Source organism: Arvicanthis niloticus, chromosome 21 (genome assembly GCF_011762505.2).
Source record: "Arvicanthis niloticus isolate mArvNil1 chromosome 21, mArvNil1.pat.X, whole genome shotgun sequence".
Classification (NCBI taxonomy): Eukaryota; Metazoa; Chordata; class Mammalia; order Rodentia; family Muridae; genus Arvicanthis; species Arvicanthis niloticus.
In genome coordinates this window covers 42,848,657-42,865,684 of record NC_047678.1, presented here as the reverse complement: position 1 = coordinate 42,865,684, position 17,028 = coordinate 42,848,657, and the positions used below count along the sequence as shown (strand labels likewise).

At 45.7% G+C, this 17,028-nt stretch overlaps 1 long non-coding RNA gene across 2 annotated transcripts in view; it reads right to left on the bottom strand.

Moving 5' to 3' along the window:
* Window positions 1-17,028, bottom strand: part of LOC117693489 (uncharacterized) — a 121,024-nt gene that overhangs the window by 29,436 nt on the left and 74,560 nt on the right. For both annotated transcript variants that reach the window (XR_013105728.1, XR_004604446.2), the window contains one exon: window positions 9,579-9,721. This is a non-coding gene — a long non-coding RNA (uncharacterized LOC117693489). The remainder of the gene's footprint in view (window positions 1-9,578; window positions 9,722-17,028) is intronic.

Sequence of the window (17,028 nt, the reverse complement as noted above, 5' to 3'; positions counted from 1 at the left end):
TGGCACTATTCTTTACTGCTACAGTGGGCCCACAGGAGCAAACGAAAACAAAGCAATTCCTTCAGAGAGTTTAGCTAGACTAAGTTGGCGGAGGCTCCGGGTGGCTGTGCTGCACTCCAGGGGTTCTCAGGGAGCACCCACAGAGACCTGAGTTCCCGGGGTGGAGGGAAAGGTCATCAAGACAGACATGGTAATTAACCGAGTCTCCCGCCTTGACTGCAGGAGAAATGAGGTAAGGAAAGATAGAAAGCTGGTTTCATTTACATAGTCACCATGGCTGAGGGCTCAGCCACCCAACCCGTCCTGTGCCCTGTGGGGCAGACACCTTCTCTCTTCAGGGCTAAGGCCTGTGCTTTCAGAATCCTCCTGCCTTTCCAGGGACCTCTGACACTTCACTCGGGAACCGAAATTCCCTGACAGAGATAATTGCTTCGATGTTAGTGTCTTGCCAGAGGTGTAATCTTGATCTTGAAACTGAAGGAGGGGTTGGGATGGAAGGCGCCTGAAGCAGGCTCAGGAGTCTGAGGTAGCCCACCAGCTCTGACTAGGTCTCAGAGTATGAGGCCAGTCCCTGGTACTCTCTGGCCCAAATGCAGCCGCTGCTTTTCTGAATTAGTCTCCACAGACTGCGACCTAAGAAATAATGTTCACCTTCAGAGCACCTTGCTGTTCCAGACACCAGACACTCAGTCTAAAAACTAAAAGTCAGCAGTAGCCTAGTTCAGGGCTGCTGAGACACTTGGCAGGGTTTGCAGGTTCTGGAAAACACGGAGCCCTACTGCCTCATTCTACATACCTCTGCTTCCGCCCTGTAGTCATCTAGTGTGCTGGCTAGTCTTACATCAACTTGACACGGCGAAAGGAGAGAATCTCAACTGAGAAAATGCCTCTATAAGATCCAGCTGAGGGGCATAATTCATTAGTGATTGATGGGGGATGGGAGGGCCCAGCCCATTATGGGTGGTGCTGTCCCTGGGCTGGTGGTCCTGGCTTCTCTAAGAAAGCAAACTGAGCAAGCCATGGGGAACATGCCAGTAAGCAGCACCCCTCCATGTCCTCTGTTTCAGCTCCTGCCCTATTTCAGTTCCTGTCATGGCTTCCTTTATGATAAACAGCAACATCAAAATGTAAGCCCAATAAATGCTTCCCTTCCCAACTTGCTTTTTGGCCATGGTTTTTCTTTGCAGCAACAGAAACCCTGACGAGGTCATCTACTAAGAGGGTATCATCAACCTTGGTTTGGGAGTGAGAAAATAAACACATTCCCACCATTTGCATGTGCTTCTGGTAATGAGCCAGCAGCAGTGCAGGGCACCCCTAATCATGATAGGGGGAGGGTGGGCAGGCTCTGGGATAGACGCTGCTGCAGAAGGTGGTGGACAAACTCTTCTCTGTTTTCCTGCCTGGAAGCCCCTCCTCTCCATAATACTAGCTCTAAATGTACAAGGCAGCCCTCTGCTGTAGACTCAGCTCTTGGAAATCATCTTAGGCTTTGAGAACAATTATTGACCAGAGTGTGCAAGACTAAATGCTTTAAAAGCTCAGCACTGGTGTGCAAGTACAACAAGAGGTGCTCTTCCCAGTTGGTAGTTAATTTATTTTTATTTTCATTTCTTTGGCAACGAGGATAAATACATTTCTAAGTCATAAAGGAATTCTCACAGGAAATCATGGGCCAAGTGGAAAATTCTCTTTTTGTGACCAGAACCAAGGTCCCAAAGGTAAGAATAAAACCAAAACACCCTGGGCTCCCCTGTTCTCATCTGTGCCCTGTGATGGTTTCTCCTCCCCCACATCACCTGGAGTGAGCTGTGTGGGAGCAGGCCCCCAAGCATACTGTCTCCATTCTACACCGGTGGAAGTGGGAGGATGCCTTTGGGTGCCATTCTTTAGCAACTATCCTTGTTTTCAGGGACAGTTTCATTTGGATCTTGAGCTTACTCATTAAGTTAGCTGGGCTCAGAGCTAGCAGCCTCAGTGTTCTCCTGTCTTTGCCGCCACAGTGCTGGACTTGAGAGCAAGTGTCACCACACACAGCTTTTTCCTGTGGCTTCTGGGAACTGATTTTTATGTCTTTAGGCTGAAGGGGAAACATTTTACCAGCTGAGCTAGGTCTCCTGCTCCTACACCCAACCCACCACCTTTTTTGACACAGTGTCTTGCTTTATAGCCTCGGCTGGTTCCAAACTCCTGATCCTCCTGCCTTTGCCACCTCTGCTGCTTCTGTGTCCCACGTGCTGGGATTGCAGGCATGTGCCATGGTTGCCTGTCTGATGGTTATAATCCTTCTAAAAAAAATAAGCTTTGCAGAGAGCATTGTGACTTTGCTTAAGACTGATGCTTGTTTCTTGGTTCTGTAGTTTCCCTGCTGTGTGTATCTCAGTCTCCTCTTAGGTAGAATGGGGACAGTGTCCCTCAGAGGGCTGCTGGGCAGATCACTGCAGGTGATGTGAGGGAGGAGAAACCATCACAGGACACAGATGAGAACAGGGGAGCCTAGAGTGTTTTAGTTTTATTCTTACCTTTGGGACCTCGGTTCTGGTCACCAAAAGAGAAAATTTCCACTTGGCTCTTGATTTCCTGTGAGAATTCCTTTATGATTTAATGCCTAAGAAGCCATGCTTGAAACTGTAGAATTTGGTGAGCAGTTATTCAAAACACAAACCAATAAAAAGCACGTAAGCAACCAAAGATAAGCCAGGGAGATGGCCACTGCCACTTATGTGTAGGACACCAAGGTAGCCTGTCAGCCTTTGTTCACGAGGATTAATAGAACTAGGCATTAACTGTCAGCTACACAACCAGAAAATTAGTCAGCAATTTCCAGTGACAGCTCTTCTTCTGAACAGTAAGAGAATAATCCAACATTAAGTCCTCCCAGGCAAGCTCAAGTGCAAGACCTGAGAAGTAAGAGCATCCCACCTGCCAGTCACTGGGGAGGAGGGACTTAAATCTGTGAGTGACAGAGCACCGCTGCAGCTTCAGCCTTTATTGAATTCCTCAGGCTTATGGGGGTCTGGAAAGTCTGAATGCAACAATCACAAAGGGGTGGGCAGGTCAAGGCTTCCAGGTCTGGTTTGTGTCTGGATGGAGTAGGGAGGGGACGGAGACAGAAGCTTAACTACCTTAACTACCGAGGAATAGCCTTAAGGTTCCAGTGCACCAGGGGCTGCCTTCCTCCTCCATGGAGATCAGCCCTACCTTGTGCTCTTAAAGCACAAATGCCTCCTGCAGGGGACCTGGCCTGGCCTATTGGAAATTGTGTTTTGGGCTTTGGGCTTGATAACCCTGGCAGGTTCACCCATCTTGACATCCTGATTGTTTCTGGCCCACCTTCAATGGGAGCTAGTAGGAATCCCAGAACAACTGTCCCTGCTCCCTCCCTGTAAAGCACTCCCCTCCCCCAGCCCTCAGTCCTGGCTGCCTGGGCTGATTTCAAGAGTGTGAGTGTCATTAACTGACATTCATCAAAACACTCCTCGTTGTTCCCAGACACGAGGGCCAAGAGGTGGAACTTGGTCGGCATTTCATGTTAATCTGTATTGAGGACTTGCCTGACAAAACACATTATTGTAAGAACTGCCAGCCTGAAAGCGAAGCTATGTTTATGGCTCACCCTATTTTTCTTTCCTAAAGGAAAAATGCTGCTTCCCCTCTCCATCCTTCTGAGCCTTCCACGGCTCACCCTCCCCTGTCAGCCACACAGCCTTAACATTTAATTTTTCCTTCATGAGTAAATCTTTTGTTGGCGGTGTCTGCAAAATGATAATAAACATCTTGGGCTTCTGCACTGGTGTCTGAGATTAAAAACACGAAACAATGAGCCTCGACATACTGCCTTTAATTCCTGTGATGAGTGGCATTTCCCAGGGGACCATGTTGTGGCCATAACTGCAGCTACGTGGGCTGTGTGCTGGGGAGGGAAGTGCTCCATGCATCCCACAGAGGATGCAAGCCATGGTAAATGATTCTCACTGAGAAAGGCTGTGAGGAAGGCTGTGAGGACTCCTGTGTCTGTATTTTAGGACTCCTGTGTCTGTGTGTCAGGACTCCTGTGTCTGTGTGTCAGGACTCCTGTGTCCGTGTGTCAGGACTCCTGTGTCTGTGTGCCCATAGCACAGGCTGCTCTTTGGAGCCTGAGACTTTTACTTCTGTGTTTCAGGTTACTTTTGCCTGTAAAAACTAAAGGGGCTCCTCTTTCACAGGGAGGATCTTTTATTTATTGTATTGCATTTTAGCAAGCCTCCTCTCCCCCCCCCCCCCCCAATCTGTCCGTCTCTGGATGAGGACACTCCCTCTAGGGGCTAGGTACTCTGTGAAGAGGCCTTATTTTCTACCCTAGTTTAGAATAGAGATTCAGAGATGTGGTGGCAGATGGTAGAGTCTATGAAAGTCACAGGAAACAGGGACACCCAGGCTTTACTGGTGTCTTTCCTCTCCTTCCCTCTCCCTTCCTGTGGAAGTTTATGAGGTCACAAACCAACACGGTCTGTGTGTTCTCGGAGGAATTCTTGGCCATGCCTTGTGTTTGACTGCAATAGAATCCACGTGACATTCAGGGGCCAGACTCCTTGAGCTTTCCCCAAGGCCATGAAGGCAGGAAGTCTGACCTGCTAGCCTTGCTTTGTTAAGCTTAGTGAGGTTCTATGGGCAGGAGTCTCTACCTTACTGAGGACAGGAATTGCTCAGTATGGTTCTGACAGGCAGCCTTGATAGTTTCCCAGGATTCTGCGTCAGGAGATGAGCACAGAGGAAAAGGTAGGCAAAGAGGCTTCCTGGGCAGAGTGAGCATCTAAGCCTTCCAGCTCTCTGGGAGTGGGTGGGCCAACCATGTGTCACAGGAACTAGTTCTTATGACATGGAAAGTGGTACATGGAATCCCCAAGCTTTGTGCAGGGAGGGGACTAGTGGGGCTACTTCAGACTATGGAGAAAGCTAGCCCTGGTGAGGCCAGGGAACCAGGCTGGAACAGTGGTTCTGTCTGGGGCCATGGGGCCCGTGTTGTTCTTCTGCTGCCAGGTGGGTGCCACAGATCAAGTTGTGGTAAGAGCATATCCGCTTTGGAGATCCTGGCTTTAAAACGTCTCACAGCTAAATTCATAATTCAGGCTTCCCAGGTTGATGCTAAAAGTATCAGCTTCAACGGCATGGAAGATTATTTCTAATTAAACCCTGATGGATACAGCTTTCCCCTCTTTGGTACAAATTCATGCTACACAGGTGATTTTAAAAGACATAATTAGTTTTTTTTTTTTCATTGCTGTGACAAAATGTCCCATGAAACCAATTTCAGCAAGGAAGGATTTATTTTGGCTCCTGGTTTGACGGCTCATTCAACCCATCATGCTGGGGAAGGCATGGCAGCAGGGAGCCTTACATGTCCGGTCACAGCTCAGTGAGCTTTCTCTCTTTTCCCTTTTTATTCAGCCTGGGACCCCAGCCTGTGGGATAGTACTAGTCACCTTCAGGGTGGGTCTTCCCTCCTCAGTTAAATCTCTCTGGAAACCTCCCAACAGACAGACACACCCGGAAGTATATGTCCCAGGTGATGCTAAATCCTGTCAAATTGACAGTGAAGATGAACCGCCGTGATGTGAGAAAATATTAGCTGAAGCAATAACTTCAGTTCTTTACCTTCTGAATTTGAAAGATAAATAACAGAAGAGAACCTTACATGGCTTGGATTTGGGGCAGATATGATCAGAGTGATAAAAACTAATATTGACCAGACACACAGTGTCTGGGAAGCAGGAACGAGGTAACATCTATTCTAAACCTCTCGTACCACTGTCTCAGTTAGGGTTTCTATTGCTGTGACAAAATGCCTCGACGGAAAGTAACTTGAGGAGGAAAAAAATGATCTCAGGTCTCACTCTGTCACTAAGGGAAGTCAGGGCATGTACTCAAGGGAGAATCCTAGAGGATGGAAACAAAGCAGAAGCCACAAAGAAACTCGGTTTCTTGTCTTGCTCTCCAGTGCTTATCCTGTCTGCTTTCTTATATGCCCCAGAACCACCCACCTATGACTGGCACTGCCCCCCCCCAGAGAGATGGACCCTTCCACTTCAACCATCAATCAGGACAATACTCAACACCTACCTGCCAGTCTTACAGAAGGGAAGTGTTTTCCCAGTTATGATTCCCTCTTTCCAGATATGTCTAGGTTTGTATCAAGCTGACCATAGTTCTGATAAGAGAATTAGGTTAAGTAAATATACTCTATTAACTTCTTGAACAGATATTAAATGGATACATTCAGACCCCTGACCCAGATTCAATCCAAAATGGCCACCTTGCCTTGCCTCTGAGAGCTAGCTTAATACCTCCCTCTACAAACTGTCTGCAAAGAGTTCTAGGACCATGCTGGCTGCTCTCTGCAAACTCTCTGCATCCGGCAGGGGAGAAAAGAGGGAGCACACAGGAGGCCTGAGCAGAGATGTGCCAGCTCAAATCCCACAGGTAGGCTACTCAGCAGGGACCAGAACCCAGAGCCTGAAGAAAGTCTTGGCGCTGCTCTGGGTTTCATGCTAATGCAGCTGATTCTGATTGTTTATACCCATCTCTTGTATTTTTGCACTCGGTACATCATAAGCCTCTCTATGGGAATAGAAGATCCTTAAGGATGGGAAATTATACGACTTGTTCAGGATCTGTGCTAAGTACAGCATCTAGTACATGCATCCACAAAACCCTTTCCTAACCTAACCTAACCTAACCTAACCTTACCCAACCCAACCCAACCCAACCCAACCCAACCCAACCTACTACTGAAAGTCCAGGTGTATGGTGAGATCTCAATTTAAGAGTGGGCAATTTATATATTTACTTTGCTGGCTTAAATGTAAATCTCCATCCCCTCCTCCACTGCTTCACCCATGCTAGCTCTCCATCACTGAGCTGGACCCTAGCATGCATAGACTTAATCTTTCAGCTGTTCTTTACCAATTTGGCCTCACCAGTGACCTTTACTCTATATTCTTAGCCCCTCAATGTATCAGCCAACCTTTCTGTAAATGGTTAAGATGCTTATAAAAAAAAAAAAAAAAAACTTACTCAGAACATTTAAATGGTTGGGTTCACTGAGAACGGAAGTGACTGCTTTCCTGAGCTCTATAGCTCCACACGGGAGTGGAAAAAAACTGGCTTCAGGCTCAGCCAACTGACTGCTTTTCTATGTTGGAGCAAGTCCCTGCTTGTTAGAGAGTGTCTACTGAAGGCTGAGTGTTAGCACATGAGAGAGCTGAGACAGGGGGATAAGCACAGGGTCCTAGGTTAGCAGGGTGGCTGGGCGCTCAAAGCCAAGAGCCATGCTTAGCCTTGCCACACTCTAGAGTGACAGGAGTCATCTTTGTTAGCCATTTTGAACTTGATGACCCACCTCAAGGGCTTAGGTTACACCAAGATACACTGTAAAACGTGATTTAAAAATGTGCCCTCTGGGGCTATAGAGACGGTGACAAACCATCTTAAGCCTCCATCTTATAGTAAAGACGAACTAGGTTCATTCCTATTTATGATTAAATCTGTTTCTTGAGGATTGGGTTATGTCCCACCTGTAACCTTAACTACAAATGGCTCTGTACTGCCTGTTTCAGGAAACTGCAATCATGCTATTGTTTCTAAAAGTTGCTATGACCACCTTGTTACGCCCACCTTGCAACCACGTCTTTGTCTCATGAGCTTACTATGACCAGCTTGTTATGCTTACATTCTGCTTCTGTAACTCCCGCCCATTTTCCTGCCAAATCCTCCTTTTGGAAACTCCCTATTCCTGAGCTATAAAAACCCCTATCTTCTCCATGGCCAGTGCTGATCTCTGAACCCCATTTGGAGAGAGGCAGCCTGTGTACACAAATGAAAACGCTCGCTTGAATTAATCTGACGGTGATGATTGGGGTTGGTGATCTTTCTCCTCACTGCCGTGGGATTAGCAATAGCTCAGAGGTTAAGAGAAACTCTGCTCTTCCAGAGGGTACAGGCCCAGCTCCCAGTACTACATGGGGCTCACAACCACAAGTTTTTCCTCCGGTTCCAGGAAATCTGAAGCTCTCTTCTAGCCTCCTTGGGTACTCAGCACACAGATGGTGCACATGCATACATGCAGGCATTCAAACACACACATAAGATTAAAATAAATAAATCTTTTAAAGAGAAAAAAAAATGTGCCTTCTATTGACCCAAGAGGGAATAGCAGAAGACTCCGAATAGAGGCACATTCTCAGTTCTTACAAAAATTATCAGTGGGGGCTTGATACTCAGCAGCAGAGAGCTGTGTGAGCAAATGCAGCCTGTGCTACTGCCTGGGTCAAGAGAGAAAGGAGAATTCTGTGAAGGACATCATTGGAAAGGGGGAGAATCAGAAGGTAGAGTCTGACACTTCACCAACTCAGCCAACGCAACACAACAAGTAGCTGAGCCAAGACACCTCCCCATTGTCACATGTTCCCAACTGTACAGTTTGTTGTGTTCTCAGGGAATAGATGCTGAAATCCTAAAAGAACTCCCAAAGGGTTTAAGCTTTTTTTTTTTGAGATGTATTTATTTTTATTTTATGCATATGGCTGTTTTGCCGGCATGCATGTGAGGCACTGGATGCCCTGGAACTGGAGTTACAGATGGTTGTGAAGACAACATGTGGATGCTAAAAACCAACACTGGATGCTCTGGAAGACCAGTCAGTGTGCTCCTGACCATTTGGCCATCTCTCCAACACCCTTGTTTTCCTTTCTCTTCTGAAACATGTCAGCCATAAACACACACTGCTCTCCCAGGAGGCAAAAGTCACATGGTAAGCAACTGGCATTATTATAATTCCTATTTATTTATTGTGGTATTTCTGTAAACACCAGCATCATGTGACCTGTGATTTCTCTTGGTGTCACATAAAAACTTAAACTGTTAACTCATTTTGGTGTCTTGTTGGAAAACTGCCTGGGGAAGGAAATGATATTTTTAATTTATACAGAATTATGTAAAACAGATGATTTTTTTGCTTTTTTTTTTTCCCAGAGTATAACAAACAGGGCTGGAATCACATAATGTCCTTTGGCTTTTTGATTATGTCAGAAAAATAAATCCCAGAGTCATCAGTATCTTCTACTTGGGCTTCTGAGGGCCAGGGTGGCATTGCCCTGGAAGCCAGACCACGTCTCACGAGTATTCAACCATTGAGAAGAATTCACTTTTAGCAAGGAATATCAACACACACACACACACACACACACACACACACACACACACACTCTTGGACACTAAAATATATTTTCTTCCATTCAAATTGTAGATAATCAAAAGGATGTAAAAGCAAGAATATTTTGCTTGGCACGTAGCCTAAAAGTTCTAAATTTATGTATTCTATTTTTTGCTTCTTTCTTAGACTGGATTAGTTACTAAGCAACTGAAGTATTTAATTTCATTTGCTAATAGTTCCATGTGCACAGTGGCAGCTAAGCATGTGGGACTGTGGACGCCAGTACAAACACAGTCCCTCACACTGCCTGTGTTCAGTCCTCACTGAGCCCCAACGCAACCCATCCTTCCGGTCTGTGAATCTGATTTGTGCTTATGAAGAAACTTACGGTTCTTGTGGAAATGTTTATGGTGGCGAGGCTCTGGTGTCTGTTATCCTCAATCTAAGCGATCCTTGCGAGCAGCACTCAGACCCATCTTTCAGACTTCTGGTTTAAGATGGCAGACCAAGCACATATGTTCTACTCCCTTCCTGAAGAAAAGAAATAAAACCTTTAGTAATATACTGTGTTGGAAAAACAAACAGGCCATTGTAAAAAGAGCAACCCGAGAGCAAGATTGTCCTTGGAAATTAAAAATGTGTAAAAATGTGTTCAGGGTTTTGTCTTGAGGGGAGGGCAAATTACAAATTCTGAATAAAATTGTATCTTCCTATTAGTGGCAAAGATTAAACACTCTGCTTTAAGTAAAAAAAAAAAAAAAAGCAGAGCAGTAGGGCATAAAATTCTAAATCACCTCCTCCCACCAAATACACATTCACACACATGTACTCACATACACACACACTGACATGCTCACGTACACACACAGACACTACACACACACATGCACTCACATACATGTACACATAGACTCACACTCACTTGCATATACCCACACTGACATGCTCACACACACCACATAACTACACACACTCATGCACACACATATACATACACTCACATGCTCACACATACACACTAACACACACATACTCACACATTGACATGCTCACATATATTCACACGCATATACTCACACACACACTGACAAGCTCATATATACGCTCACACACAGATACTCTCACACACATGCACACACACTGACAAGCTGACACACATACTTATATACTACACACACATATACAATATACTCACAAGCTCACACACACATATACTTATACACATGCACACATACTGACATGCTCACAATACACTTACACACTTATATGACACACATGCACACACATATATACTCACATGCTCACACACACTCACATGCATAAACTCACACACTGGTGCACACATATACTCACACACACACTGACATGCTCTCACACACATATACTACAAACATTCATGCACAAACACATATACATATACTCAGATGTTCATACATACACACTCACACACACATATACTGACACACATGCACACACACACACATCACTTGAACCCCACTGAATATAGTGAGACAGGAGAGATGGGCAAGGAGATGCTCACTGAGAATTATGTTAAATAGGAAATGAAAACAAATGATGACCCTAAGTATGCCAGCAGCTACAATACGAAGGACTTAAAGGTCTCCTATTTAAAGTCAGACTTTTAGATGGGAAATGTGTATAACCACCTATATGGTACCTTAAAAAGGACTTTAAATGCCATGGCATGGAGTAATTGGAAATCCTGTTATCAGAAAGGAAGGAAAAAGGAAGGAAGAAAGGAAGAGCAAGTGAGCATTGGTGTCCTTAGACAAAACAGAATCCAAGGACAAACAGAAGCGTGGCTATTGTGGGCTGAAGAAACCACACTGTGTGGGTTGAGTTAAAAACACGAGGGGGCACCTGGGAAACCAAGGATTAGAGTGGGGGAATGTCCAGGCTTCTCTCTCAGAAACTTTATTAACCAAGCACAGGAAAGGAGAGATGGCCGGAGCAGACAGGCACGGAACGGGATGTTTCTCACCTTCAAACTCAGTGTTGAAACTGCACAAATGTTGGTGGTTAAATCTCTACAGAACACTTCAAAAATCTCACCGGTGTTAGGCCACAAGTACTATTTCAATAAAACTTACTTGAAAAGAGAAACCCTTCCAGGCCTCCTGAAGCTCTGACTCAAGAGTAATTTATGAGGAAAATGAAAGGTGAAATTAGAGGCAGTGCTGTGAAGAGCGGCAAGGGAGGACTCAGCTCAAAGTCTGCTGGGGGCATCAAAGAAATGGCAACTTTAAATGCACCCAGCGAGCAGAGAAGACTAAAAACCACTGTTGTCTCAAGGAAAGAAATGGAAAAGTTGAAGGAATCCAATAAAGGAAAAGATGATGAAAGAGAAGCAAGTTGGTTCGATCGTTAGACCCTAAAGATGTCACAATTAATAAAAAGAAACTCCAAACCAAAACAACACCCCCTCCAAAAAGAAACAAACAAACAAACAAGCAAAAAACAGGCAGAAAACTAAACCTTAAAAAGGCCGAACAATGCAAAATCAAGAATAGGCAAGGCGGTACAGGGATACAGGCATGGATTTAATTTTCAAAATAACAACACACATGTATGTACAAGTCCTAATGAATCCGAAAGGGTAAACAAGAAAGTGGAAGCAAGACAATATGGAACATGTAAATCACTAAAACAAACTAGCCCTGAGAACTAGGAAGCAAGGCTGCAGGCAGAAAGTCCCATATGCAGATGGACGTTTTAGGACTTAGCACTTTTCTTTTTCCTTTGGCAATCTCTAAAGCACACACTTGCCTCTGCTGGCCTGAAGAGACACGAGGTTACCAAAAGCTTTTCTGTTGACTGCACAAAGCTCAAAGACAAAACAAAAAAACCCATGTATTCCCCAAGCGTCTAGCAAACAGCAAAGCACAAACCACATGACAACTTAAAATACCTAAGAAAGCCAGGTGGGGCATTAGTAGGAATTAAAAAAAAAAATACTATTAATTCTATAGTGTGCTATAGAAGAAAGACAGCCCGTCTGACAGCAGTCAGCAGTTTGGCAACAGCAAGAGACATAACCAAAAACACCCAGTACAGTTTCCTCAACCCAAATGAAGACTGTCTTACCAGAGCAACACAGTCAGATCAAGGAGCAACAGGGTGATCGTCACCAGAGACCCTTCAGCTCAACAACAGAGCAAAGTCATCCAGTCACCTTGACTCAGTGAAGATCTCAGACCACAGGGCACATCCATTCCAACAGGCACGGGCAAAACAACCTGCTACTTCCTAAGAGGTGAGGCGCAGGAGACGAACATGTGCCCATCCCCTGAGCCCCTGTCACACCTGGTCCTGGCCAGAGAATGAACCATGGCTTAAATAGAAGGGAAGAGGAAACAGCTGCTTGCAAAGTCATCGTGTGTCATTTAACTAGGAGGGCAGGCTGGGAAAGGCCTCCTGAGGCCGGTTCGTACGTGAACATTATAGAGCATGTGTGCACAAAGGAAGGCGAATGTGACATCACAAGGTGGTATGACGTCATGGGAAGGACAAATGCCCATCTTCACACACAGTGTGAAAAGTGGCAGGCGGTGTGAGAGGCATACAACTGGGAGTGGGTGAGGACACCCTTTAACTCATGTGACATGCCCGTAACTTTCAGGTAACTAAAACTTCCAGCAGCTACCCCATGCCACTAGTGAGACCTACCTAACTAAAAGTGAACGGCCTCTTGCACACAGCCATGTCTGAGTGTCCCAAAACATGGCAAACACATTCTTTTTTTTTTTTTAAAGATTTATTTATTTATTTTATGTATGTGAGTACACTGTCGCTCTCTTCAGACACACCAGTAGAGGGCAATGGACTCCCCTTACAGGTGGTCATGAGTCACTATGTGGTTGCTGAGAACTGAACTCAGGACCTCTGAAAGAGCAGCTAGTGCTCTTAACCTCTGAGCCATCTCTCCAGCCTGGCAAACACATTCTTAAAGCCATCATGAATGACAGTATGGTTTCAGCTAGTCAGCTGTTTTCCCTGGGCCAGGATGTAAATTCCCTTTTGCTCCTGGGAAAGCATCTATTACATCATTAATTTCCTTCTTAACCTCTGCTCCTGCTGGATCGTATCTCTCGAGTGCACATCTTAGGGCAGCCTGTGCCCGTCCCTGTGCAAAGCAGACAGGATAGCAGAGCCTTCATTGAGGACAGTTTAAGTTTACATTAGAGCATAGTTCATGGTGTCTTCTGGGATCCTTTACCCACAAGCCCTTTGCAAGCATGTAATAACCCTGGGAGGCAGAACTGAAGTAGTCTCAAAACTTGAATTACCGAACCTAACATTTCCAAGTCAGTGGGTGACTCAGAGACCAAATTAGACTTTTCTGCTTCTTATTCTCAGATGCATGGTGGGCAGATAAACACCTCTCCTGTTACTGTCTACGAGAAAGGAGTGGCCACTGGCAGGCCACAGCTGTCCTGCTTTCTGATACACTGGCTTCAACCTTATACCTGTTCTGCCCAAACATAAAAAAGTTTAAAAATTGTTAGGTATTTATTAAGGATCTACTATAATTAATGGTTTAGATGTCTAACATTTTCACTGTGGAAGGGCCTATTTGTGTCTGTCTGTCTGTCTGTCTGTCTATTACCTATCTATCTATCTATCTATCTATCTATCTATCTATCTAATCAATTCATCCATTTGTAGCCATCTTTCCATACTTTGTGGGTTCTTTCTCCCACTCTTCTCCACACCTTTTCTCCCACCCTTACAACCCCCCAACACTAGATAGGAGAGAAGAAAGGATAGAGAGGAAAGGAAAGAGATCCTGAATAATTTCAAGGGCTGGAAAGGGGGCAACATTACCAATAGACTGCTTCCTGCTGATTAGGGGCATCAAGTCCTGTGGGGCAAGTGGACCGTGTCACCAGACAGAAGAACTGGTAAGGCCGAGCAAGCCCAAACCATGGGAAATCTCAGAATTGAGAATGGTAGGTATGGAGCCAGCTCTCTGCCAAGCTCTACTTGTCCTGGAACATGTGACCACGACATCCCAGTGAGAGGGCCAAGACAATCAGCAATCAGTCAGGTAAGGGACAACACCTGACGTCCTTCCTCATGCAAATAGAGCATTCCTAACGTCTCAGACTGAGCCAATGGGAAGCATCTACCCCTGGATCCCACCCTACTCCTCAATGTTTATAAAGTCCCTAGCCACACGGAGTAAAGTGTATGAGTTATTTCACCAAGAATCGTCTGAGAAGGCTGTTTTACTGAGCTGTAATTGTAACACTGGGGAAGAGTTTGCTCTCCTGAAGCATTCATCGATGGATCTTGGGTCTGCCCAGCAGGCTGGGTTCGTGCCCCTGCCACTGCTTTCGGATGTTCATTGCTATTTCCAGCCACCTGCTTCCCAGGGGCTCCAGCTGTGGTTCTCTGCTGCTTGCTGTTGGGCCTTGGGCCACCACCACTGCTACTGCTGGCATTGGCGTTGTTACAGTATCAGAGAGATCCCGGCTACCTGCCCTGCATGGGCTTCCCTTTGGAGAACTGTAACACTTTGGCCATTCCAGATAGACCAGTGCCCTAGGAAACCTTTCATTCTGGCCAGATTTTATCCCTTCTGGTTCCTCAGAGAATGACCCCCGGGGACTCCTATCATGAACTTGGTTCTGTCTCCTCTGAGCAGCCATAACAATTCCAGCAGCAAGGCGGACAGGAAACTTGACAGAGTTCCTTGGGGTAAATTTGATATTTTCCATCAGGATATCTAATTTCTTCTTTGCATATGACTACTTATCAAACCTCAACCAACAGCAACCAACAAACAGCCCACCTCTTGGGGCCCTAGCATTTACATACCCTCTGAAAAGTACTCAGAATTCTAAACATCTCACAATCACAGAAACTATCTGCAGCTGGTAAAATCATGCCCCTGCTAGAGCATGACGTCAATCATAGCTGCTGTGGACCGTCTGAAGCAGCCCCACACCTGGGATTAAAACAAAAACACATTCTTACAATATTTCTGTGGTTTTAAAAAAAAAACCCAAAATCTCAAAATTGTCACTACCTGTATTCACACACATATATGGCTGGGCATATCCCCACAGGTGTACATGTATGTAGAATGGCATATGCCTGTAATTCTAGCATCCAGGAGGCTGAGGTAGGAGGGTCATAAGTCTGAGGTTAGTCTGGATTACCTAGTGAGCCTTGAAAAATGTGTGAAATGATTTAATTCCAGTGCTGCTGCTGGTGAGTGTGTGTGTGTGTGTTTGTGTGTGTGTGTGTGTGTGTGTGTGTGTGTGTGTACATCCATGGATGCCAGAGGCACTGGATCCCCAGCAGCTGGATTTATAGGTGGATTGTGAGCCGTCCAATGTGGGTCTTGAGAATTGAACTATGCTCTACAAAGGCATAAGTGCTCTTAACTAATAAGCCAGCTCTCCAGCCTTGAAAATACATCTAGAAAATTCTGTGAAGCACAACAAAGCAACTGCAGTGGGCCTTCGAAGGCTTTGTTGTCACTGTTAACAAAGGCAGACATACTGAGTCTGATAAAGAGTGTATGCTCACCTATCTCCTAAGTGTTAAACTCCTTCTTGGGGAGATCTGTGACCAGAAGCTGTTGGGCCATCTTCAGAGGGAGAACACAGCTGATGAATGCCACATGACACAAATACAATCAAATTAAAAAAAAAAAAAAATCACTGGGAACAATATGGAAAACAGCCATCAGGAGAGCCCACTCAGTAAGAGGGGGCTAGGACACAGCAGGAAGACTGGGTGGCTGAGAGACCTGAGGAGAGGACTAGTTCAGAGGCTATAAGGGAGAGTTTTGTTTGTTTGTTTGTTTGTTTGTGTTTTTAGAAACCATTGAGAGAACATGGTTTGTGATGGATCAAACAGCCCCCTTCAACCTGTGTTTTAAACACATACATTCCTTAGTGCTTCTTATGCTAATATTCACTCTAAGGTCAAGCCTGGACTAAGGAAGTTCCACATGACTGTGTTAGCTTTGAGAACAGTGGCTCTCAAACACAGGTGCACAGTGGACGCACACACAGGGGCTGTTAGATCAGGTTACATAACCACGTCCTTCCAGCATCTACCCATTCAGTTTAGGGCAAGGCTTAGAGGAGGCTGCTTTTCTTCTCCCCCCCTCAACCTCTCCTCCCTCCCTCCCTCCCTCCCTCCCTCCCTCCCTCCCTCCCTCCCTTCCTTTCTTCCTTTCTTCTTGTCAGACAGGGTCTCATGTAGTCTAGGCTGGCCTTCAACTCATTATGTAGTCCAGGCTGGCCTTGAACTCTTGATCTTTCTATCTCTACCTCTCAGGTGCTGGGATTATAGGTGTGAGCCATTTTATCCAAAGGGGGCAGGGACTCTAACTCAGGGTTAATCCACCTCACAAATAGGCAGGCACACTGGCAACCCACTACACCTGTTGGCCCTGAACTCTCGGTTCAAGCAATTCTCCTGTCTTAGCCACCACAGTAGCTAGGACCATAGTTACCATCACACCTGGCTAGAGAAGGCTTCTAAAAGAGAGGAATGCCCCTCACCCAGGTACTTCTTAAGTCCTAGGAGGCAGTGAGGTTGGAGCATCCTGAGCCCTACATAACTGCAGCCTTTCCCACACCACTTTCCATCCTGTGCCTGGTCTACAGTTACTGCAAACCTGGGGGATGACAGAGGGGAGAGCATGAGGTCAGAGCCACAGCCATCCAAGGGCGGGGGGGGGGGTGTGTGGAATGTCCATCTTTCCAGGCAAAGCCAGCTGTGAAGCAGCCTGGGAAGCCTTCACACCCACCTTCGCCTAAGGGATATAGAGGCAAGGTAGGAATGAGACCTGGTGT